We start from the raw sequence: 27,887 nt of genomic DNA on the forward strand, positions 1-27,887 counted from the left end.
AAGAGCAGAGAGCATTTCAAGGTCACTATTCGATAAATAATTAATTAAAACACCCAGTGTGGTGAAAATAAAGATAAATTACACTCACGATCACGGAGCCTGTGGAAGGGCAAAAACAATCTTCATAGACACCGGATAAGTGTCGGTTTTCTGTGGTAAAATTATTTATTGTATTAGTTTAAATGGCAGAGCACCGAGTGCCAAAGAGGCATAAAACAAGTTATACTCGAAACATCCATTCCAGCGAATAATGAATCGTACTTACAGAGAGAGGACAGAGACCCCATGTCTCGGCGGCAATCCTATCAATCAGGAAATGGAGATGGTCGGAGAAGCGGAGATGAGGTAATAGTGATTCGCGCAATGAGAACACTCCACACATATCTTTTTAATAGCATAAAAGGTCACTTTTATTTTAAGACAGTCAAAAACAGAAATCCAACTCTTTACATATATTATATCAATAAACCTTTGAAATATTTCCCCAACACATTTCCCCCTACTGACTTTAAATCACCATTTCCCAAACCATTTCATCAGTTGTAAATCTCCCAAATGTAAAATTCCAAACCAATGTTTTTCTCTTCAATCTTTCCCCTTTTTCATTTTCCACCTAACCTTCCCCCACCCCCAGCAGGAAAGGATACGTCTGCTCTAGACTATCCTATCCCCGCCAAAAAAATGCTTAAAAAGAAACAAAAACAAGAATGGAAAACTGTAAAGACTGTCCTAACGTGCCAATTATTTTTTTTATTTTTAAATAAATAAAAAACTCCTGAAACTAAATATAGGGAAGGGTGGGTGGGACAAACCAAACTGCGCACTGCTCCTCCTGACGTGAATAACGTCACAGCCCTCCCACGCTACCCCAGACCCCACTGAACCCTCCCCTTTCTCTCCCTTGCCCTATCGCGTCACGTGGACCTCTCCACCGCGCACATTTTCCCAGGGGTCACCGGCTCGTGCCAAGTCCCCCTGGGACCCATCGCGCAATGAGAACACTCCACACATATCTTTTTAATAGCATAAAAGGTCACTTTTATTTTAAGACAGTCAAAACAGAAATTCAATTCTTTACATATATTATATCAATAAACCTTTGAAAGATTTCCCCAACACAAATCCCCCTACTGACTTTAAATCACCATTTCCCAAACCATTTCATCAGTTGTAAATCTCCCAAATGTAAAATTCCAAACCAATGTTTTTCTCTTCAATCTTTCCTCTTTTCCATTTTCCACCTAACCTCCCCCCAACCCCAGCGGGAAAGGATACGTCCGCTCTAGACTATCCTATCCCCCCCCCCAAAAAAAACACCACCCAGGAAAACCAGAGAGTTTTCCTGCCCCACCTCTCCCCAAAAATGAGAATAAAAGAAAATTAAATGACCTTGTTAGTGCACCATAAATCAACACCACAGAAACCCGCCAACAAATCCCGCAACTCCATAAGATAATAGGCCTACCCCATCTGGGACAGATGCACACCGTCCATTCTGAATAAATGAAGTTCTTTGCCCGAAATATGTTCATGTGCCAAGACAGTAATACCCATAGCCGTGCAATATACTTTCATGGCTCTATTTAACTTCCGTCGAGCTTTCTCCACTGCTGAATGAGTACGAGCTCCCCTCCATTGCTGACGATAAATAAATTCTGTCCATACAACAGCAGTACCCACCCAATTGTCTTTCACCACAGCTAAATCTAATTTCATCTGCTTTATGAGTGACAGACCTGAGAGCTCCACCAGATCATTCTCTCCTAAATGTATTATTAATATATCTGGAAATCCCCACTCATGTGACAATTTGGACAATAAAAGAAACAGATCTTTCCACTTCATCCCCCCAACCCCTTTCCACAATACTTCATGGTCTTTACTGTGCAACCCCAAAGCTCTCCCACACATTTGTTGTTCCGCATATGCAGCTGACCGCTTAACAAAGGAATGTCCTACAATCCATGTTCTTTTTTTCCGTGGAAAAGATAAAACTCGACCTAAGATAAGAAACAAAAATTAACCAGCATATTGACCAATTGGAATGCATTTAATGACGAACATATCTATAACAACAATCAGATTTTCAACAACCAATTTGTTGTATGTCCTCCCTCCCCCAACCCAATCTGGATGCCTCTGTAGCAGCGCCTATTCTAAAAGAATGAGTCCCATATAACAAAGGAGTTTCCCCCGCCAAGGATAACACTTTCCTCAAAACTGCTAACAAATGAAAACAAGTAATATGATCCCCATTAAGGTGATAAAATATAACCCCAGGACGAAACGAAGTAGACTTTAAAAACGATTCCTATTCACCCAACGGACAACAACCCACCACCCCACTCCTGCCCAACTGAATCCAAGTCCCTTTTCCTTTTTGATCTGTTTTTGACTGTCGTAACCAAATCCTTAAAACCATACCATTCAAAATTTGTATGTCAGACGTCATAATACCCAACTGGTTCCTTACACCCAGTAATTCCGAAACACGAAAAGCACCATAAAACATCCATATCATACACAGCCTAAACCTAACCACCTCCCACTCATTATAGCAACAACTAGGCAACCTAACTAAAATCCGTTGTAAAAGAGCAAACGTAATTGGTTCCCGCAACTGCGATGACTGAACTTTGCTTCTGCTGAAACCTTTCAACATTCATCAGAAAGGAGGGAAGAGGAATTAAAGTCCATTCAGTTCCCCTGGATAGATTCTATGGCAATCAAAAATGGGAATGGACACTGGTATCTACCATAACCGTTGGTTATATTTGAAAACCCTCATAGACGCTTTGATTTTGACGATGCGGTGTATCTTTTTATCCGCCCTTTATCTAGCGTCATGGCATAGTCATCGGGTAGTCAAATGACGTGCTATATGCCTGCCTCACCCGAGGCAACCTCTGGTAAATGTAGAAGTGTCCAGGAATTTCAGGGACAGCAACAGAGTAATAAAGAGTGGAGCAGTCAAAAAGATTGGTTAAAAAACAGTGTCACACCAAAAACCAAAATTTATTTTAAAGAGGTGGGCACTGGGAGTTAAAAAATTAACTGTGGTATATTGGATAATCGAGTTACTGGATTACCATATGTCTCTAAAGGTAGGTCGACATGTTTCAGCTCCCGGACTGGCCGTTGCAGGCACCGGGCAATCCCCCGGTCGGCTGCATGGGTGGGGGCCGGTTTTGGGCCCCAGGGGGCCGTTTTTGTTTCAGGGCCGTTTTTTGCAGCATAGCTGCAAAAACGACCCTGTAACAAAACCGGAAGAAAACCGGCCCTGGCAAAGAGTGCGGTCGCACCCTCAGGGTAGAGGGGGGGCCGGCTGAGCACTTTGCCAGGGCCGATTTCGGTTCCCAGTCCGGCCCTGTCCTGGGCCCAACAGGGTCTGTGGAGCTTTCATGCTCCATGACAAAAATAACAACGCAGAACAGATACTGTTCGAAAAGGAACAAAGATGGGTGAACCGTCTCAGAACCCATATATCAGGGATGAATGACAATATCCCATGGCACCATTTCTATTAATCTGGCTCTGAATATTTCCCACTATCCTTGTAAAAACTAGAGGGACAGATCTAAATTCGGATCATGAAATAATGATAAGTATGTATCTTTTTTACAATTTACCAGTTTGGCACCATACCTGTTGTATATCACCTTACTAATGTTCTGGTTTACACAGGATCATGTAATTCCCTGTTGTACATTGGATTATCTCCTTGTAGCTGCTCAGCCTGTATGAATGTGATGTCAGTGTAGAATGTTGAATGTTGGATGACAGAGTGAATAGAATGTTAGTGTGCCTGGTGTGTATGTGGAATGACAGTTGAAGAGAGTGGGCTGAGCAGTGACCATCCTGTTCCTGGTGGGGTTATCTTCATTATATCTTATAACTATATTACATGAATAAAGGAACATCAAGAAACCACTTGACTACCCATCATTACATATACGACATTCCCCTTTAAAATTCGTCCGTGCGAGAGTCAATATATGCACTGTCATTTTGTAACATCAATTGCGATTAGGTCCTTGGAAATTCCATTGATTTAAATGCCGTGGCTCATTGTAACTATCTCATTTCCACAGATTAATTGGATGAGAATACTACAACGCCAGTATTCATCTACTAATCGTATCTGAAAACAATATAGTTAATTATGATGGCAAACTCAAACTGACATTACTGGAAGGCGAGATATTGGCCGTAAATGGACACATCTTGCCCCTTAAGAACCACCATCTTTCAGGTATTTTTGTAACTTACCATGAACCCCTCATCTATTTTTACACCTGATGTTATAGATGTGGAAGAAGGCCAATCCCCCTTACCAGGGGCAGAGTCAGCACAAGGAGCTAATACTCTCCTGCACGTGGGTAAGAATGGCGTTTTTCATCTCTTAAACTGCCGTCTTGATTCCCCGTTTGTAAAGGCTTAATGGGGTGTTTTACAGCTGGTACATTGTTTGTTTGTTATTATCTCAGCACGGACCACTTTAATTGCGGCTTCTTGCACCCTGACGAAGAGAAATTGACTCAAAACGAAGGTATTTACTCTGCATAAATGCTGACTGCTAAATGTTAGATAACTCCTCACAGTCCAACATATATGAGGTATAAGATATACGGTGAATGTCCGTTATGCTTTCTACATGTATTTTTAGCACCACATAAACTTGTTAACACACATATATCATGTTTACGAGTCTTTGCGCGATAATGGTAAAACACTGCACTCTGTGCTATTAGTGATTGTTGACGTGATAAGATGCACGGCGTATTTCCGTTATGTTTTTTACATTATTCACACTGCATATACTTACAAAATGTACACATAACGTGTTTACGAGCTCCTGCGAGTTAACTGCAGAACATTGCACTCTGTGCCACTAATGTTTGTTGATGTGATATACTGTGAATAACGAATGGGACATAGTAATATGCACTTAAGATACTTACCTAGAACAACGCATGCTTTATGATCTGAGTCCCTGTGACCACAGGAGATGCTTTGAATTTTGCTCAATGGTGACTAAAAGTGTACAGACTTGGACCTATTTATTCTCCTCTTCTCAGCTCTACTTTTGCTCCAGTGCTCACAGTGTTGTGCACCCTAAAAACAAGTGTTCGCTAATTATAAAGGACGTTTGTTTTCTTGCAAATTACAAAGATTGTTTGTATGTGTGCTATTTGCTATTGTAACTTCCTCATTGAGAAGTATAATGTTGATTTTGTTCCCATAATGCAGGAATTTCAGTATGAGAGTCTCATACAATAATTGAAAACTACACAAGTTGTGTGAGTACTACCTCTTTGTTCTTTTCTGTATTGTCCTGACGAAAGCTCCACAGACCCTGTTGGGCCCAGGAGAGCTGAAACATGTCGACCTACCTTTAGAGACATATGGTAATCCAGTAACTCGATTATCCAATATACCACAGTTAATTTTTTAACTACCAGTGCCCACCTCTTTAAAATAAATTTTGGTTTTTGGTGTGACACTGTTTTTTAACCAATCTTTTTGACTGCTCTACTCTTTATTCCTCTGTTGCTGTCCCTGAAATTCCTGGACACTTCTACATTTACCAGAGGTTGCCTCGGGTGAGGCAGGCATATAGCACGTCATTTGACTACCCGATGACTATGCCATGACGCTAGATAAAGGGCGGATAAAAAGATACACTGCATCGTCAAAATCAAAGCGTCTATGAGGGTTTTCAAGTATAACCAACGGTTATGGTAGATACCAGTGTCCATTCCCATTTTTGATTGCCATGAAACCTTTCAACAGCCTGCGCAACAAAACCCCAACCTGTAATTCTATCCCCAAGAACAACTGGCTATAAAAGGAAATTCCAGAAAGTTTTCCTGAAACAGTCGTGTGAGACAAACCTTTGTCCATCAAATACAGCACAAAACGTAACATGAACTCCTCATTACCAACTGCTGCACCACCCTGATCCGGTGAAGAAGCATAAGTTAAAAACTCGGACCACGCCTGGCGGTAACTGCATCTTGTTGACTGAGCAATGGAGTGTTCCACCAAATCAGCAATCCTCACTCCTTCAGGTCCCAGATGTCCGAAGGAATCTCCGTCTTGCATCTGTCCGCCCTTGGAGCCAACGAACAAAATGTCTGCCAATTAGAACGAGACAGAGCATCTGCTATTGAGTTATTTACGCCTGGTATGTGCTTTGCTCTAAAAACAATGTTCAATTTAAGAGTGTGCAACATGAAAGAACGTAACAATTGCAGAACACGCACATCCCTAGCTCTTTGCCAATTGACTAAGTTCACAACGGACATGTTGTCAATATGAAAAAGGACACATCGATCCCTGAAATCCTCCCCCTACACCTGTAACGCCACCAGTAGAGGAAAGAACTCCAGGAAGGCAATACTACGGCCTTGATGTAACCAATGTTACGGCCACTGTTCAGCGCACCAACGCCCCTCCCAAAGTAACCCAAAGCCTTGAGCCCCAGAGGCATCGGAAAAAAGTTTGCACCTGCCAAACAGTGTCATCTTCTACAAAATTGATGGAAACACCATTAAAGTCCTCCAAAAACCATAGCCAAATTACCAAATCCTCCTTCACAGCTTTAGTCACTCGTACGCGGTGGTGCGGAAGGGAAGCTCCCGACATAGCAAATCCAAGCCTTCTGCAAAACGTTCTACCTGCTCTCACAACTCTACAGGCGCAGTTTAAATATCCCAGCAGCCGCTGCACCTGCCTGAGCTCAATCTTGTGTTTACTGAGCACTTCTCGCAAAAATGTCTTAATTTCGTTCACCTTATCCACTGGCAAGCGAGCAATCATCATCTCTGTGTCGATCTCGATGCCCAGGAATGTCAATCTGGTAGTTGGGCCCTCTGTTTTATCTGGAGCCAATGGCACCCCAAATTCCTTTGCCAATTCTTTGAAACACTCCAAAACCTTGCCACAATGATCACTTTTTGCCTGGCCAATGAACAAAAAGTCATCTAGGTAATGACACACAGATGTATGATCAGATCTCCTCACCAAACACCATTGTAAGAACGTGCTGAATGTTTCAAAAAGGGCACAAGAGATGGAACAACCCATGGGTAAAACTTGATCCACATAAAAAGCATCCTCAAAGAACACCCCAAGCAGTTCAAAATCCAAGGGGTGGATGGGCAGTAATCGAAATGCCGGCTGAACATCGCATTTGGCCAATTCCGCACCAGCACCTGCCAAACACACCAAACGCAGAGCATCATCCACCGATGCATAAGTGACAGCCGCATCTTCCGGAGCAATAAAGTCATTTACTGACTGACCCTCCGGCCAAGACAAATGATGGATAAGACGAAATTCTCCTTCTGATTTCTTCGGAATCACCCCCAAAGGGGAGACCATCAAGTTGGGTAGAGGGCACTGAGGAAAAGGACCCGCTATCCTGCCCAATTGTACTTCCTGGTCCAATTTTGCACGTACCACCTGTGGTAAATCTTTCGCAGACTTCAAGTTGTCAGCCCAACGTTGAGAACGAGGGCCTTGATAACCAATGCGAAAACCTACTTTAAAACCCCAGAATAACTTAGAGGCAGCGTCCACATCCGTGTACTCATCCAAATACCTGAACATAGCCTGTAATTTAACTGGGGTAGGAGCCTTTTGGGACAACAGCTGACATGGCCCCTCTGCCTCTCTGTCCCCTCCCATGGTCCCCAAAGTGTTGGTGAGGAAAGCACTGTGATATGGGATGCCTACCCCCACACTGCGAACATTCGTGTTTGAATTAGCAGAATTGCCTGATACAGGAACCGCAGTTAAAGTTCCAACACGCTCCTGATGCAGGCAACTGTGCTCTGCCCACCCCACCCGCCCCCATTGGAGCGGGACGCTGTAGAAAGGGCCGATAAGTGATAGGGAGGCCACTTGCTGTATGAATTGTCATCGATGTCTGATGTACAGACATCCATTGCAGCCACAGCTCTTGGTCTACCTCTCCCCAAGGCTTGTCGTTATAAAGGCTTACCCTGGCCCTAAACTCCTCATCATAATTAAGCCAGGCATAGCCCCCCCCTGCAAGTGCGCCCTCCTAATAATGTCAATGTATTTAAACATTGCCACCGCCCATTACAGATGCCTCTCACAGTACACGCTAGCGTAAATGAGAAAGGCCGCCGTCCAGTTCTCGATGTTCTTAAGTACCTTAGGGCGGCTGGACAATTCCAACTCTTCCTCTTTCGAGCCTTCTTTGGCTTGTAGATCTCTATGCAATAATCTAAAAACATCCAGGAAATCATGGTTCCAGATTTTTTGTCTAGTCTTGTCAGAGAGATGTGTGCCCAAGGGCATGGCCAAACCCATATAAGGCAATTTCGTTCTACCTGGACCTTGAACCAAACGTTGTTGTGTACCAACCACATTCAGCTCCGGACTTGTACCACTCACCAACCCAACTATGTTTGACGGCATTGGGCCTAAATTTGGCGTTACCTGAGAAACAGTTTCTGAAACAAAAGGAACCTGGCTGAAAAAGAACTCTGAGACACAGAAAGCATCCCAGAGTCCGCTAACAATTCCTTGCCGCTCAAGGGAGGAACCGCCATAAACTTACCAATTACCTGATCCTTATGTACACCATGCAGTTCGTTACTGGACAAATTTGAGTATTCAACCCACACCCATTGGCCCTGCTGTGGACCCAAATAAGAGTCAAAATCCACTTGCGGGTGGCATGGTGGCTGTCTAGGTTCTGTAAAAACCGCCACAAATTCATTGTCCTCAGTATTATCCATGCGTGGCCGGTGACTGACAATCCCTATAGCCCGTGTCTCCATCCCATAAGACAAAAGAAAGTCCTCCTCCGTCATATCTTCTAGGCAAAATAAATCATCCTGAAAATGCACCTATGGTTGGTCAGCAGCATGTTTTGGTACTGGGGGGTCCCCTGGCTTTTGGCATCAAAACAGCCCGAAAGTTGGTACTCCCTTGTTGGCACTCCTTGCTACCAAGCAAAACCGGCTCCGAACCATTGGAAACGTCTAAGGAGTCCTCCACATGCCTCCCCTCCTCCTCATCACTGTCTGAGGAATAGTCCACTAGAGCACCACCCTTGGTACCGTCCTACACCTCTGGATCTATCTCAATCGTGGCATTAGCTCTACGCAATGAATAGACCTGAGGTGGTGCCATGCCTAAAAACGCTTCCTCCTTCTGTACTACAAAAGCTCCTGCCGGCCTGTCACGAACACTATCTCTGGCTATACAGCCACCCTGCACTGCGTCCACATTTAAAGAAGCATGTTGTGAGCTGAGCAGAGCTCTGTCGCTAACTTTATCCCCTCTCTTGCAGGCCCTCTTCAAAAACCGGGTAGGCTCCTGACCAGGGCGACTTTGCATCACACCCGGGGCAGACGTAGCGCGCAGCTGCTTTCTTTTGCCCCGAGCGCTCCTCCCTGAGGAACGCGCTCTTGGAGGCTGACAGAACGTGTTCTGGGCATTTTCCTGGGTCAAAGAAACACGGCTTGAAGGCGGCAAACATGCCGCTACTGCCTGATTCACCCCTCTTGCTGCCAAACGACGTGGCCTTTTCCCGCCTCCTTCGACCTCCAGTGGGGCTCCTGGCCGCAGTAAGTTGCTTCTCCCTGCCGCCAGCAAAGTTCTCACAGCGTCCCGAACCACGCTGTCCTCAGCCATGGCAGCCGTCCACAATTTGCTGGCTGTCTTGCGAGCTTCGTGAGAAAAAACGCCACAGCTTTGACAGGAAAAAACGGGAGGGGGAGCGCTGCACAAACCAAACTGCGCACTGCTCCTCCTGACGTGAATAACGTCACAGCCCTCCCCCGCTACCCCAGACCCCACTAAACCCTCCCCTTTCTCTCCCTTGCCCTATCGCGTCGCGTGGACCTCTCCACCGCGCGAATTTTTCCAGGGGGACACCGGCTCGTGCCAAGTCCCCCTGAGACCCAGTGGAGTAAAAGATTAGACCGCACAAGACGGTTTCCGGTTGAAAAATTCCAGAAATGCGGAAGTCAAAGACATCGTGATAATTCCAATAGATGTTTATAAAAATTAAGAGTCTATCGACCACTAGTTTTTACGTGGCAGGCCGAAAATGTCGAGATTATTAAAAAATCAATATAATGTCACAATTAAACTACTAACCAACTAACTCCTCCTAATTTGATATAAAAAATATTGAAGTAGAAAATGACTAGGGCAAAGTCGAGTCCCAGCACTCAAACAAAATATTAACCAAAAAATTGATGGCAAAGCAAACCAAGAAAGTCACCCCCGTGCACCACCATGTTGTTAGAAATACATTAACATGTTGAAACTTTATATACTGGTGACCATAGGGTGAAACCAATTTGTTAATATATGAGTGGACTTATAACATGACTAGCATATTGTCCTAGGTTCACATGAAATATAGTTCATTTCATTTGATACAGAATTCGGCGCCATATAACTTGCGAAAACACATGTAAAGTTAATTTCGAAGGTTTGCTGAGTCATGTATGTGGCTGCTGTAAGAATGAGAAAACCGAATACAGTATAATACACTGGTATGAATTGCATTTGTTGGGTAATAAAACACATAGGAGTATTTATGGTTTGTTGCATGACCAACTGAATTCAGGGCCGTGAATCTATCCTCAAAGAGGTCAAAATTGGTCCTTACCCCAAAAAAATAATATATATATATATATTTCCTTCTTTCTGTCGTGTTCCGGAGCTGAGGGACGTGCTTGTCAGTTTGGAATAAGCAGGTATATATATATGTATATATATATATATATATATATATATATATATATATATATATATATATATATATATATATATATATATATATATATTACCTACTGGCGGTCGCCAGTAGGTATATATAGTTAGGATTTTTTCCCTATGGGATTTTTGAAAATTCTATGTCTAATAACTTTGGCGTTTGTGGACGGAATTGGCTGAAATTTTCAGGAAAATGGCACATTTTGTTTCTGAGCAGCCCCTGAAAATTTTGGGGGGGTTCGTCAAGGGGGGGCCGAGAAAAAAGGGGGGTCCCAAAACGCGTTTTTCCCATGTTAATTTCCATAGGGCGGTTGGCCTCACTTTTAGCCCGAACGGCTGAATGGATTTGCACGAAACTTGGCAAAATTGTAGGGACTGGTAGCCCGATGTGCCTTTTGTAGGTCTCAATATATGTGCTGCAGTGGATTTTGAGAAATTAACGTTTAAAAAAAGATATATATCTGTAACAGCGGACTGGGCAGCGGCCCAGGACGCGGACTTTTCGCGCAACGGAGCTTTGTGAAGCGAAGCTGATTGGTTCTCCGGCGTCTGTCAACATTCCAAACAGTCCGTAGCGGCCGCCATCTTGTCTCTCGGTAGGATCGAGAGACAAGAGGAGGTCAAAACAAAGGGGGAAATAACTATAAGGGGGCATAGTAGATCCTCGCTGACCCCCTAGGTTTGATGTGGAGGTTTTAAAAGGGCCCCGCGGGGCAAAAAAAAATAATAATAATAATAATCGAACGGCTGAATGGATTTGCACGAAACTTGGCAAAATATTAGGGACTGGTAGCCCGATGTGCCTTTGCTAGGTCTCAATATATGTGCTCCAGTGGATTTTGAGAAATTAACGTTCAAAAAAAGATATATATCTGTAACAGCGCTCCGCTTCGCGTAACGGAGGTTTGCGAAGCTGATTGGTCATTCTGTCACTGGGCTATAGTTGGGCTACATCTGGCTGATATTTGGGCTACATTTGTTTTTTTGTGTGTCTGGCGGCCATCTTTGGGCTACATTGGGCTACATTGGGCTTCATTGGGCTACATTCGGCTAATTAGCAAATAGCTCATCGCAAACTAGGAATGGTAAAGAATCGCTATTTATTCCTTAAAGTTCGCTATTTAGGAAATGCAAAAAACTTTGATGATACATATGGCGGTTCATCTCTAACAAGATAAGAAGCATAGGGATACATTTATGATGACTGGCGCATCACCAGGGATGTGTTAGTCATTCTGTGCCGCTGTTCCGTCACCTATGGTGTGCTGCATTTACAATGCGGCGCATCATGGGGCAAAAACAGCACAGATGCGTGATGTATCTGTGCCGTAAAGGTGGCGCATTGCTGGAGTTGTATCGCAAGTGTGATGAAGCTCCAGCAAGGGTCGGGGGTGCCCCTGTCGCAGGGTTTCTGTTCTCACACAGAACTGTGGACAGAGGATTGGAACCTCGGCGAATGCATTGCTGGAGTTGTATCGCAAGTGTGATGAAGCTCCAGCAAGGGTCGGGGGTGCCCCTGTCGCAGGGTTTCTGTTCTCACACAGAACTGTGGACAGAGGATTGGAACCTCGGCGAATTAGGGTGTCCCAAAACTCACGTTAGTAATCAAAAACTCCTTAGCAAGCTAGGTACAGTGTCACATTGGATATAACAAACTCTCAATGTTTAGACAATCCAGAATATGAACTTATAGTACCTCAGGATACGTGGAACTCATGAACAGTCGGTCGTTATAGATTTCTTAGAAACCAGAACATGGAGTTAAGAAGAACAGATGTGTATTTGAAATGTTTATTTACTAATGCCGTCTTCTCAGGCGTAGTACCTTAGATAATAAAAGTACACATATTATCAGTAGCAAAATTACCAGCATAGTTACTAGTACATAAAAAGCGAATGGTGACAGTATGGTAACATGCTGGAAATGAATAAGAGTTAGCAACACTTATAAGCAGCCGCGGGCCGTGGAGGGAGTTACGGTGGGGCAGGGAGGCGGGGAGGGGGAGGGGCAAGGTAGAGAGGGCTCCACCCTGCTTCTCCCCCTCCCCGCCTCCCTGCCCCATCGTAACTCCCTCCACGGCCTGCGGCTGCTTATATCTCACCCTCCCTAATACACATATTATATTATTTGCTAAGAAGGTCTCTTTGTGTTGGTTTAGGGCGTGCCCATACTTTAGTGTCTTAGATTTGAAGGAATCACATCAGCATACACCAGCTCTCTCTTCATGTGAACCGCATCAACTGTTGTGTATGTGTGTTCGGCAAAGCAATATAAAACCCGCCTCATGCCCAGAATTGGCAGAAGTTGCACTTATGTTATGAGTATGAAGTCGTGGAGATCAGACCTCATAACAATTCTGTATCGTGTTGTTCTTGAAACTTTAGCACTCGCTGTACAGATATAGTTTAACAAGTAAAGCAGATAGTAGACCAATAACATATTATTCTCATGTAAACCACAATGAACTACTAGGTGGAAAGCTAAAGCAACAACTAAGTGTCTTGTGCAGAAGTTGCAAAAAAGGAAAAATGGCGTTTAAACCGGTAATGAGCCCATGCTAACTTAACACGGTGTAAAGATATCCAGGACCTAGATGACACCTCCCCATGATCCGGAAACGAACTGAATAAGATAATAGAAGTGCCATCTCATGAGAGCAGATTGCAAGTTTATATGTGGACGGTCCGCAAGGTAAAGCATTAAAAACTAGGAAAATTTAATGCTAAAGAAAAATAAAACAGCCAAGTACTTTATCGAGTCTTAAGCCAATAGGCAAGGTAAATAATAAAAACTTGACAAATAAGTCAATGAATTGTCAATGAAATGCTAGTACTCAGCATACCAAACATGAAAAAGGTCTATGACATAACTGTGTATGCAAAATAAGCTGCAACAGCCTCCAATAGGAAGTCACCGTCTTCATCCGAAAACAGTTCAGCCATCCAATTTAAAAGCGGAAAAGAACATACGTGCTCTCCCAGCACCGGATCCTCTATCACCATCAGAGGACAGCTCGGTGGGTTTTCAAGAAAGCTCTGTTCCAAGAAAGACTGTGCTGCCGCCAGTAAATTCCAGGGACCAAGTAGTCCATGCATCAATGCCACAGCCATAATCCTTTCGCCAGGACAAACCAACTCGTGAGTAATGATAGGAGTCATCAGCTGATTAAAGTCGACGTCAGGAGAAACCGGTCCGCAGAGACACAAATCAATGGCCCAATCGAAATCACAGGTCAGGCAGTGAAATACAGGCTGGACACAGGTGAAGTAGGAGAATCGAAAAGATAATCCATATGCCGTGCTTAATATCGCCAACGGCATTGTGCCATAATATTCTAGCATGCGATTGCGGAACAGTGTCGGCAGCTGCAGGGTGGGAGGTTGCATAGGAGGGACATCCATATTTAAAAATGTAAAAAAGCACAAGAGCGTCCGCTGGTAATGCAAGTAAAAATGCCAATCCACGAACCAGAGTGGAGAAAATGGAATGAAAGGAAGCAGGGATGACTCCAAAGATTTTCTCAAATGAAGTCACGAGACCACTGGTAACAACTTTAAAAAAGTGCGCCAGGGACTTTGTGGAGGATGCGTTAAAGATAGTCGGAAACATGTTGCTGAAATTGAAAGGAAAATCTTAATTGAAAAGGGTGTGCACCTCTGTACGGGTGTTCGCTATGTGAAGTACGAAAGTTTCACGGGCCGAACTCAAGGCCACCTCTCTCTGAGACAAAAGAGCTCTTATTCTTGCCATGCCGTTGAAACGTGTCCCAAGGTTGGTATTTGTGGCCAGATCGAAAACTCCCTATGTTCATGTGTGGGAGGAAATAGAACATTTCTGCAGCAAATAACCCGTTCACTTACTATTACGATAAAAGGAATACTTTTAATTAACTCAGAACAATCTTCATTATTGAGCATCAAATAACTACCATTTTCCAACAACTTGAACGTGGGGATGATAGCAGGAACTGGCGTGCCTTGCAACACGCAAGCCATATTTGGTCGGTGTTTGTTGCATGAACCGTGTAACTGTATGTGCCTACACATTAGTGAATGATCTGGCGTCTCAGTGCATTCCTCTCCATTCAGATAAACTTCTTGATCATCTTTGAAACATCTGTATGTGTATGGAAGCGACCAGACCTCATGAAGAAAAGCACTACCTAAAGGTTCATAACGACCTATTGGTATATATTTCATACAATTTGAAAACTTATATAAAGCAAAAGGCAGCGTTATTAAACCGTGGATAAGGCATGTTGCCAAAAAACCCGCAATCCTCTGCTGATGATGTCACTGAGCATGTCATGAATGATGTAATATGTGACATCATCAGCAGTGGATTACGGGTAATAGTATCTCTAGTTTACTCCCCTATAGCTGTCTTTCTTTTAACATAAGTGTCTGTTTCCTTCCCTTATACTTACTGTTTTTGGTTCGCTTCCGGTTCGCGTACCGGCGAGCGAACTGGGAAGCGAACTAAGAGAAATAGAGGTTGGCATAGTTCCAAATATTGTACCAATTTTTTAATAACGGGGAGGTAGTTCTGAAAAGAACTTTTTTTTTTATTTTTCTGAACATTTTTTTACTGTTTTTGAATTTTTCGGAACAGTTTTATATTTTTTTGGGTTTTTCTTGGAGGGGGCAATGAAAACGATTCATTGTAAAGGGCTCAACAGGAGCAACAAAACAAAAAAAAGAAGTATTTATTATTTTGGGCGTTTCGTACAAACTTGCATATGATAGTCAATAGCTCTGTTGATCAGAGTGATGCTTTTTTCTCCGTAGGAAATGAATCCATCGCAAAATACGCAGATGTGTTTTACATCACCAAATCTCATTTGTATATTTGGCACCATCTCCCTGCCCTCTGGTCCCGTTACTTCCGGTACAACAGATCTTCTGGCCATAATAGGGAGATTATCTAGGTCGTTCCGAAACTGTGCAGCACTGTAGTTGTTAGGATGCCACCTAGTCATATGGCGATGCATTGTGTAGTTTCCGAAACTGTATTTTTTGTCGGTCCCTCTGGACAGTCTATCTTGACATATAAGGCAAGTTACGTATCTTGCATTTACTTTTTTCTGACCTTTGGGAATTTTAAAAAATTGCCAAATGAAGTTTTCTTTCCGGTGAGACGTCCTGGGCTGCTCAGGCAAAAACTGCCTCTCTTCGTGCTCGTCCTCCTGTTCCTCTTCTTCTTCTTCTTGTTGAATTATAACTTGAGCAGGTGGTCCACTCTTCCTTGGATGTGGTGGAGGTGGTGGGGAAGCACCAGCTGAAGCTACTAAAGAAGCCATTGCTCAGTGATCACAAAGGGTCTTTCTCTCACAATGATGAAAGTCAGAGTGAGGAAAGAAGGAGGGATTTTCATCATTTGGGAAAAACAAGAGTTCTCAACCAATCAAAAGTGTTCATATTAGATTATATGACCTAGTCTTACATCATTAGGAAACCAAAAGTGAAATGAACCAATGAAAAGTGTTATTACCAAGTCACATGACTTGCTGTGTTTACGTTAAGCGCTTTGCAGGGCCTCCCGGTTTGCTTCCAGAAACCTGCGCTTTGCGACTCGCTTCGCGTACCAGTTCGCTAACGTAGTACGTCATATGACGTATCACGCGACAACGTGAAACGTCATGCGGACGGGAGGCGTCACGATGTTGTTTTGTAACGCGGCACTTGCGGTAAAGAAACGTTTACCGGCTCGCGGTCCATTTCGCGGCATCAAGGTCAGCTAACGGGAAGCTTCCCGATTTGCGAAGCGGGAACGAAGAAAAAAAAATATTTAAAAAAAAAATTATTCATAAACATATAAAATATATTTTTGGATTTAAAGAAGAATACATTTTACAGCTACAGATATTAGCTGTTAAAAAACCAATTAAATTCACAGAAAAAACCATAGGTTATGGACCATATATAGTTAGGAATTTGCATTTACAAAACCTTGAAAATTCACTGAAAAAACCATAGGTTATAGACCATATATAGTTAGGAATTAGCATTTACAAAACCTTGAAAATTCACTGAAAAAACCATAGGTTATAGACCATATATAGTTAGGAATTAGCATTTAAAAAACCTTATTTTACTCACACAAAACCATTGAAATTCCATATATAGTTAGTTGTACTAACTATATATCGCGCACCCGCAATCCACTGCTGATCATGTCACATATTACATCATTCATGACATGGTCAGTGACATCACTGATGACATCACTGATGACATCTCAAATGACATCACTGATGACATCTCAAATGACATCACTGATGACATCACTGATGACATCTCAAATGACATCACTGATGACATCTCATTTGACATTACTGATCACATCACTGATGACATCATTCATGTGATAATACGATAAACCTCTTCAGACTCTAATATAACCTTAGATACACTCAGTGTAAACAGACACTCATAGACTGTCACTCATCCATGGAGTTACTCAGACACTTAGTCAGTCATGCAAAGAATCAATCACACCTCCATTTCCTCAACTATACAGTTATACACACCTTACTTATTCAAACATATACTAAAACATATTTACTCACTTATACAATCCTGGATACAAGTTCACAATGATCCATACAGCCACTCACACATTCACTGGCTCTTATGCACAGTTATTTATATATGGTAACTCTCACATGTACTGTGTTTTACATATGTACTTACTTTGACATGTAGCACTGAGATATCCATTCACTCACCAATACACTCATGCACACAGTCAACCGCCCATACAGCTGTTTCCACATGCACCTTTGAACCCATACATCCAGTCAATCAACTGCTCACACATCTATGCAGAGAGTCATACACCTCCCAGCCACCCACACACACACTCAGTCTCCCATACAAATACTTGGGCAACCAATCAATAACCCATACAGTTAATCATATAGCTAATGATCAACACATGCAGCAGTTTACAGAACAACAGACATAATGATGCACAAATTAAGACAGTTTAGTCACTAACCCATGCACTCAGTGAGACACATTTAATCAGTCACTCATACAGTCAGCCATGCCCCTACTAAATCCTTCATCAAGACACTTATACATCCATTCATTCTTCAATATGTAAGACATATTTTAACTTTACAGAATTATACAGTCACTGGATGACTTCATCAGTGATCTCATCAGTGATGTCATTTGAGATGTCATCAGTGATGTCATCAGTGATGTCACTGACCATGTCATGAATGATGTAATATGTGACATGATCAGCAGTGGATTGCGGGTGCGCGATATATAGTTAGTGCAACTAACTATATATGGAATTTCAATGGTTTTGTGTGAGTAAAATAAGGTTTTTTAAATGCTAATTCCTAACTATATATGGTCTATAACCTATGGTTTTTTCAGTGAATATATATATGTATATATATATATATATGTATATATATATATATATATACATATATATATATATATCTCCTACTGGCGATAGCGATAGCCAGTAGGTATATATAGTTAGGATTGTTTTCCATAGGGAAATCGCAACATTCTATTGGGAATAACTTTTGCGCCGGTTGAGGAATCAGCCTGAAATTTGCCTCAAATTTGCCTCGCGGCTCTCCGCTCCTTCCCTAAGAGTTTGGGGGGGGGGATTCGTCAATCGGGGGCCGAGATAAAAGGGGGGGTCCCAAAACGTGTTTTCCCAGATGTTAATTTTCATAGGGCGGTTGGACTCACTTTTAGCTCGAACGGCTGAATAGTTTTCCACCAAACTTGGCAAAATTGTAGGGACTGGTAGCCCGATGTGCCTTTGCTATGTCTCAAGATATGTGCTCCAGTGGTTTTTACGAAAATTAACTTTGAAAAAATATATATTGGGCTACATTGGGCTATATATATGTTAGAGCCCAAATGTAGCCCAATGTAGCCCAATGTAGCCCAAAGATGGCCACCAGAGACAACAAAAAACAAATGTAGCCCAAATATCAGCCAGATGTAGCCCAACTATAGCCCAATGACAGAATGTTATGAATTGCTTCTACCCTGCCCCCTTTTTGAGTTCTACACATTTGTTTTTCTGCTTTCCTGTACCTCACTCTACCGAGGCACAAGATGGCTGCCCACAATTTCTGTTTTAGAGTGTTGACAGACAGTGGCAGCCAATCAGCATGCAGCTGGTGCGCGTACGGTACGCGTACCCCGCAACTTTAAAAAAAAAAAAACATTTTTGCCTTGGGGGTCCTTTTGGGACCCCCTGAGCAGGTCTAGGGGATCAGGGTGCTTCTACTCTGGCCCCTTTGCGAGTTTCACACCTTTGTTTCACTGCTTTCTTGTGCCTTGGTTCTAACAAGGCACAAGATGGCTGCCAACACTTCCTGGTTTTGAGTGTTGACAGACAGTGGCAGCCAATCAGCATGCCTTCCCGAGAAAGCTGCATGGTCATTGGCTGTCAACACTTCTAACCAGGAGGTGTTGGCATCCATCTTGTGCTAGTGTTGACAGACAGTGACAGCCAATCAGCATGCCTTCCCGAGAAAGCTGCATGCTCATTGGCTGTCAACACTTCTAACCAGGAAGTGTTGGCATCCATCTTGGGTCTTAGTAGACTGAGGCACAAGAAAGCAGAAAAACAAACGTGTAGAACACAAAAAGGGGGCAGGGTAGAAACACCCTGACCCCTTAGGGCTGCTCAGGTGGTCCCACTAGGATATTAATATATTTAAACGTTATCCGCTAATAGAATTAGCATTTTAAAAACCTTTGAAATTCACTGAAAAAACCATAGGTTTCAGGCCTTATATAGTTAGGAATTAGCATTTAAAAAACCTTTGAAATTCCCTGAAAAAACCATAGGTTTCAGGCCTTATATAGTTTGGAATTAGCATTTAAAAAACCTTGCAAATTCACTGAAAAAACCATAGGTTTCAGGCCTTATATAGTTAGGAAATAGCATTTAAAAAACCTTTGAAATTCCCTCAAAAAACTATAAGTTTTAGTGGTGTTATAGTTAGCTGGACATTTTACTCATACAAAACCATTGAAATTGCTCCTATATAGTTAGTTGTACTAACTATATTTCGCGCACCCGCAATCCACTGCTGATGATGTCACATATTAGATCATTCATGACATGGTCAGTGACATCACTGATGACATCTCAAATGACATCACTGATGACATCACTGATGACATCATCCACGTGACAATCACATACACCTTTTCATACACTATTACAATTTTTCATCACTCTTTGTAAAATACAGAGTATCATATTTAAATCCATTGTCACAGCAATACAAGTATCTAAAAATCCACTCAGTGATTCATAGATGTATACACACATCTAATCACTTACCTATGGATTCACTCATACATGCTGTCAATGAACAATAGAACACTATCAAAAATACTTATACATCTATATCATAAAAGCTTCATAAAAAGTACACAAATTCATTAAAATATAATAGAAAATACAACAATTTAGTTATATCAAGCTTAAAAATGTTAGTATTCCAGTAAAATAAGCATATCAAGGATATTTAATTTAAAAGAGAATTAAACATTTTCTTTAAGCCTTTTGCATCTAATACACCAGGCCCAAGATAAGAATTTTGAAAGGGTGCAAGCATACAGTGGACGTGAATCTGACATTAAAATGCGCAATGCCTCGGCATGGTGTCTAGTCCCCAGCAAGCGGCACAGTTGTTTAAGCCATTTTCGTCTTGGTCGGGCATACTCCTGGCACTCAAACATGAAATGTGCCACTGTCTCCTGTTTGAGTGGGCACGAGGGGCAGAACTCTATAGTCTGAGCTGGCGGTTTCCACCGAGATGTAAAAGTATGCAGAGGAAGAGTTCCAGTTCTAAATTTGAAGTACAGGGACCTGTCAAATGGTTTCTCAATGATGTCTAAATAGAGTTCCCGAATTGGCAAGTCCTTGAATCTCAAGAAGTCCTCAGTCAGACTGCCCAGTGTGCAATTGGTACTTCTTTTGCTCATAATCCAGTTCCAGTACAGGGTCTTAAGTGTTGCCTTTGGTGGAGATGTCTTGTTAGTCCAGGCTTCACTTAAGCCCAAATCATATAGGAGGGATTTCATGTCTCTTAACCACTTGATTTTATGCCATCATGGTAAAGACATTATTTCAGAAAGGCCTTTCGCATAGTTGACTCTCCACAACCGGGCCCATAGAAGAAGGGGCCGGAACTTTGCTAGGTCTTCGATAGATCGGCAGCCAAGATCGAGCATTAATGGAGTCATGGGTGTGCATGGGGAAGTGACATAATTGCCCTGCAAAACTTCCTCTCGGATCTTGTCAGTTCATTGATTTTGCATGAGCCCCATAGCTCTGCCCCATACAGAGCGGAGCTAACTCCCCTTGCTGTATAGATGTCGAGGACAGGGGCTATAGGTCTTATGGCACAAGATCGTTGCTCCTTCAAGAGGGCCCCAGTTACCCTCTTATGGGCTAACAGCATTTTATCTAGGTGGGGAGCCCAGTGCATATTGTGCGACAAACGGATGCCTAGGTAATCAAATACGTCAACCCTCCCCAAAGGTATACCATTCAACTTAGGGGGGCGTACAGTCTTTTTGGGGGGATTCATTACAAGATATTTAGTTTTATCGGTATTGATTACCAGGCCCCGTTCTACACAAAAGGTCTGGAAGTTGTTGAGAAGTTTTTGGAGACCCATTGGGGATTTGCACAGGAGGAGCGTATCATCAGCAAAGAGGAGGGTGGGGATACGCTCCCCCGCCAGGGATGGTCCATCAGAAGGGTCTTTCAGCAGGTGCTCAACCACTCCATTGATGTACAAAGAAAAGAGGGTGGGAGCTAGAACACATCCCTGGCGAACCCCTCTCTCCACTGGAATGCTGCTGGTTTTTCCCCCCCTGTGCCCCATCTAATTTGGGCAAAGCTATTGTCGTGGAGCCTAACAAGTAGCGATAGAATATAAGGCGGTATCCCCATATCGACAAGAACTCTCCAAAGGGTCTCTCTAGGTACAAGGTCAAAGGCAGTCTTTAAATCGATGAATGCGAGATAAAGACTGCCCTTGCCTATAACCACCACCTTCCAGTACACTAGCATCAATCTAAATGCTTGTTCAATTGTGCCAGTACCAGCTCTAAATCCTGCCTGATAATCAGAGAGGATGTTATTGTCGTTAATCCAGTCCAATATTCTAATCAGCAGTACCTTTCCGACCACCTTTTGACTTATATCCAACAAGCTTATAGGCCTATACTTGGACGGGTCGTCCCTAGCGCCCTTTTTAATAATAGGGACGACCTCCGCCCCTTTCCAAGATGTGGGAATTGGTGCACCCCTGCAGATGGCAATGAGTAGGCAGTGAATAAATTTGTCCCATAACGGGATGTCTGATCGCAAGAGATCCCCTGGAAAGCCATCAGGACCAGGTGCCTTTTGGGGCATGATGGTACTAATGGCATACTCTACTTCTTTAATCGAGAAGTCTGAATCTATTGGATCTGCATCCCAGGCCTGTTGGGTCTCAATAGGAGCCACTTCCCGTCCCTGGTCTTCCTTGGGAATGTCTGAAGTGTTATGGACAGGTTGGCGGGTGTATAGTTTGGAAAAGTGGTTGACCCATGCTTGGCTGGTGATATTGCATGTTGTAAGGTCACTATCTGGCCTGTTTCTGGTTCTGATTGTATCCCAGAAGCACCTTGGATCTTTCTTAACACTTGCCTCTTTTAAGGTGCTCCAGAACACTTCTTCCCACTCCTTTTTTGCTCTGGTCAATGTTCGCTTATGCTCTTTCCTGGCTTCCTGTATCTTAGGTTGGGATTTGCCTTTGACAGCCTCAATCAATAGGGATTTGGCATGTCTGCATGCAGATGTATACCAATCATGCTTACCCCTAGAGCTACGGGATGCCATGTTCCTCCCCTCACACCCCTTTTTTAGGAATATATCCCCTATGGACCCAAGAGAGTTTTCAAAAATAGATGTCGCCCTTCCTGTTACCTGGGTTGGATCAATGGTATCCAGTTCCATTTGAGAAGTCGCAAGTAGTTAGTTTATTGTTTTAAGTTTGACTTCATCAGTGGAGATTTTATTCCACTTTAAACGTCTCCCACGGGTAGAAACAGAAGTTTTGTAAGGATGTTTAGGGGGGTTTTCAGCTGGTTCATTGGGCCAGGGGTTTGTTAACGATAGAGAAAGCGAATTGTGATCGCTTTCTACCGTGGGTAAGACTACTATATCTTGAACTAGTCCCCATAGCTTGAAATATAACAGGATGTAATCGATCCTCGAGGTATGGTTGGCTCTATTATATGTAACAGCACCCAGGAGATCTGATGGTGTGCGGCCATTTGCAGCTCTTAGACCAAACTCCAATGTCAGAGCATTTAACTGGATCGCACTATGAGACCATCTTTTGACATCTATATCGACATTAAACAACAGCACGCATCCTATTCACATATGAAGTCATCCAACTCACTTATGCAAACAATGGATCATACTTACATATTTACTTAGCAAAACACTTATACAAACACCACTTCTTCTATTCATTTAGATAGTAAGTCATACTTAGTGAATTATAAAATCATTATTACAAGTATACAGTTATCCATACAGTCACTCACACAATCATTGTGTCTTATGTATACTTATTTATATACAACAACTGACACATACACTGCCTTTTATTTTTCTAGTTTGTTGTACCTGTACCTTTGAGAAATATATTTGCTCATCACCACACCCATAAAGAGATTCCCTCACCCAAACTGTTAGAACATGTAGTTTTAACTTCATATATCTACTGAATCAACTATTCACACATCTTTGGACAGTCACACACCCCCCACTGAACCACACACACTTTCACACTCCCATACAAATACTCAGTTAACTAATCAATAACTAATCACATACTTTCACATAGCTAGTAATCAACTGTAGAATCAGTTTACACAACAACTGACAAAGTGATACAGATATTCACACAGTTTAGTCACTATCCACTATATTTAGTAAGACATTATAAATTGGTCAAGTAAATAGTCAATTACACTGCTACTAAATCCTCCATCCAAATATTTATTTATATATATCCACTCATTCTTCAATGTAAATTGCTATATATATATAATGCATATTTAAATAACGAAGCAAACCACATTAACTGGATGATGTCATCAGTGATGTCATCAGTGATGTAATTTGAGATGTCATCAGTGATGTCACTGACCATGTCATGAATGATCTAATATGTGACATCATCAGCAGTGGATTGCGGGTGCGCGAAATATAGTTAGTACAACTAACTATATAGGAGCAATTTCAACGGTTTTGTATGAGTAAAATGTCCAGCTAACTATAACACCACCAGTTTTTTGAGTGAATTTCAAAGGTTTTTTAAATGCTATTTCCTAACTATATAAGGCCTGAAACCTATGGTTTTTTTCAGTGTATATATATATATATATATATATATATATATATTTTTATTTTTTTTTATTTTTTTTATTTCAACTAGTGTGATGTTTTAAGAATTAGTCTCCTAGGAAGTATTGCATTTCTGAATCACAGTTTAACCCATGTTGTACCGACTGCAAAAGCATGATCCACATTGCCGCTGTTCTTCTCAAGTGGAGCTCCCTATTGCCTCCTCTTTGGTGTTGGTCAATTCTCTCAATTCCAAAAAATGGGAACTCTGTATGAGCATTTTGTGCGGAACACAGGGCTGCATGTGTGGCTACTCGGTATCTGACATCTCCTTGTTTTACTGCCCTCATATGTTCCGCAATTCTCTCTTTCAGTGGTCGGATCGTGCTGCCCACGTATTGTTTCCCACATTTGCACACGATGATATAAACAACAAATTTGGTGGTGTAGTTAATGTTTCCCTTGATGACAAATACTTGGTTATTGGGGCTAGTGAATGTTTTCACCTTATGTTGAGCCCATTTACACACCCCACAGAACCCACATTTATGGAAACCTTTGGTGTGTGGAGTCAACCTTGTGTCTGAATGCCCTGTTTTAGGCAGGGTTGGACTTAGTCTGGTACGCAGCGTCCTGCCCCGTCTGAATGTTATTTGTGGGCGGTCAGGAATATTTTGGCTAATGTACTATCAGCGAGTAGTATACCCCAGTGTTTAGTCATACTCTTTCTTAAAATGTGTCTGAGACCATTGAATTCTGTGATCATACGCACAGTAGTGTCACTGTCTGATATTTTGGGTCTTGTATTAAGTGTGTCTTCTCTTTTCACTTTGGCGATTCTCTTAGCTGCTTTGGTTAAAGTGGTTTTGCAGTAGCCTCTGAAATCTTCTTTCCATGTCCTTAACACATTTCTGAAATTCATGGTCTTTGCTGCAATTCCGTCTAGCCCTCAAGTATTCCCCATATGGAATAGATCTAATCTGATGAATAGGGTGACTGCTTTCTGCATGCATCACAGAGTTGCAGGAAGTGCTCTTGCTGTAAACACGGCTGTTTAATTTATCATTCTTTATGTATAACTCAATGTCCAATAAACGTACACTGGTCGTACTCAGCTCCATTGTAAATTGCATGCCATAGTCATTAGTGTTGAGATGGTCCCTGAGTTGTTATAGTTCACTCTCAGTGCCAGACCACAACAACAGGCAGTCCTCTATATATCTGCCCCAGTAGATTATATGGTTAATCCAAGTGGCACCCTCCTTGCCCCAGATCCAGTCCATTTCAAGACAACCCATAAATAGGTTGGCAAAGGAGGGTGAAAACTTGGATCCCATTGCGACGCCTTTAGTTTGCCTGTACCACTTCCCGTCAAAAATGAAGAAATTATTCTCCAGTATGAGTCGCATCATGTTTATCAGCATCTCATTATGAAGCCACTGGGAGGCTGGTCTGTTATTAAGTAATCGAGTAATGGCCCTCAATCCCTTCTCTGGTTGTATGCTGGTATACAGTGCCACCACATCAAGGATTGCCAGCAGCATGCCGGGTTGCCATTGTAAGTCTGAAAGTATCCCCAGAATATGTTTAGAATCCTGAATATGACTTGCCAAAGTGCGTACCAGGGGACCAAGGAAAAGATTTACATATTCGGAGAATCTTTCCGCTGGCCCCCCAATTCCCGAAATGATTGGCCTTCCTGGCGGAAATGGCAGGTGTTTGTGCACCTTGGGTAAAGTATAGAGAATAGGGTAAGTTGGTCGGAAGACCTTCAAGTAGGCTAGCTCATCTTCATCAAGGAGACCCTGTGTGTGCCATGTAAGCAACTGCTTGTTGATCAAAGTACAAAGTTAAAAGTTAAAGTTAAAAGACTTATAAAGCGCTCATAGACCAAGCGGTTTCTTGGCGCTAAGGACGGGAGTGAGTGGAAAGGTGCCTACTCGCCAAAAGCTTGCAGAAAAAGCCAGGTCTTCAAAGCCCTGCGGAAGCCCATATAGAGAGCTGTGGTCCTAATGCTATGGGGTAGAGAATTCCAAAAAAAGGGGGCCAAGAAGGAGAAACTTGTGCCGCCATGTTTCTTCCTTCTGCAACGAAGGATGAACAGGAGGTGCTTGGAGGAAGACTGAAGGTCACGGGCGGGAACGTAAGACTTAAGTTTGGCGGCTACAAAAGCCGGAGCCAAGCCAGCTAAAGCCTTGAAAATCAGACAACCAAGTTTAAAAAAGGAACGTTCAGTGAGTGGTAACCAGTGTAAAGCTTTTAGAAGCAGGGTGATGTGGTGGTGTTTGGGAAGTTTATAGACCTCCCATTCGGCTCAGGAACACTTCCGGAGGTACCGACGGACAGAGCGGGGCCTCTTTGTCCGAGCCGATTGCCGGGTGAGGTGAGGCCTTTTTCCCACACGAAGCTGAGAAAGGACTCCTTGTTAAGACAGATTATTACGAGGATACGGTAGGGTGGTCAAGTTGGCCACACCTCTCCCTTTTTTTCCTGAAATCATGTCTTTATGATTAATTCATTGTACTTTTTTCTCACACTAACTTATGGTGTATTTTGCAGTAGCTTATTTTCCAGCTTGGCCCTGAAGAATGCCGGTATACTGATACCGAGACGGCAGAAACATGTTGGCCTAGAATTTCAAACTTACTGCACAGTGATATTTTCACACTGTTATTACACTGTTTTTAAACTTGGCGCCAAGGTAGATACTAATAAACATTTTTTTCTTACCCTGTCCGACATTTTAAACACCACGCTATAATTCCCTCTTTTTTTGAGCACTGCACCTGATCAGTGCCACTTACGGTGAGGACGCATCTCTGCCTTGAACAAGGCTCTATCGACGGAAAGCCACTACTTCTGGGCTTAGTCAAAAAGAGCCTGTTCTAAAGGTCCTAGATGACGATGTTCCGCCAGATGGGTGGGCTGATAGGATTTATTTACACGTGATGGTCCTTCACCGCGAGTTGGCACTGTAGTATGTGTATCTCTCTGTTGGTGTTTTTTCTCACTCAGCCTCGCAGACCGTCAAGCTTTTGTTGTTATAATAAAGTTTATAGACCAACCTTGCAACCTGGTTCTGGATTAGCTGGAGACGGCGAAGCTCGTACGCCGGAATTTCGACATACAGAGCATTTCCGTAATCCAGACGTGATATAACCATGGCTAGCAATATTAGTTTAAGTGCCTCATTGGAAAAGAAACTGAAAATTTTACGTATAATACGTAAATTAAGAAAACAAGATGAGACCACCGCACTGACTTGGTTGTGCATGGAGAGGTCACTGCTGACTCTAATACCAAGACTTTTGACAGAGGCTGAAGGAGAGGGAGGGAGACCAAGAGAAAGGGACCAAAAAAATGTGGGACCAGGGACTGCAGGCACCACCAATAAGTACAAGCTCAGGCTTGTCGGGATTGAGCTTAAGGTGGTTAGAAGTCATCCAGTCACTGATGAAGGTCATAACAGATTGAAAATTAGAGACAGAACAAGGAGAAGAGGAGATATTGAAAATAAGTTGGAGGTCATCAGCGTAGTTAAATACTGTGACGTCCAGTGTTTAAAGGGCAAAGATAAGATGGAAAATATACAGATTGAAAAGGAGGAGAGAAAGAGAAGAACCTTGGGGGACACCACAGGTGATAGGGCAAGCGGCAGCAGAGAAGCCGGCCAACTGGACCGCCTGCTGACTGTTCTCCA

This window comes from Lissotriton helveticus, chromosome 3_1 (genome assembly GCF_964261635.1).
Source record: "Lissotriton helveticus chromosome 3_1, aLisHel1.1, whole genome shotgun sequence".
NCBI lineage: Eukaryota > Metazoa > Chordata > Amphibia > Caudata > Salamandridae > Lissotriton > Lissotriton helveticus.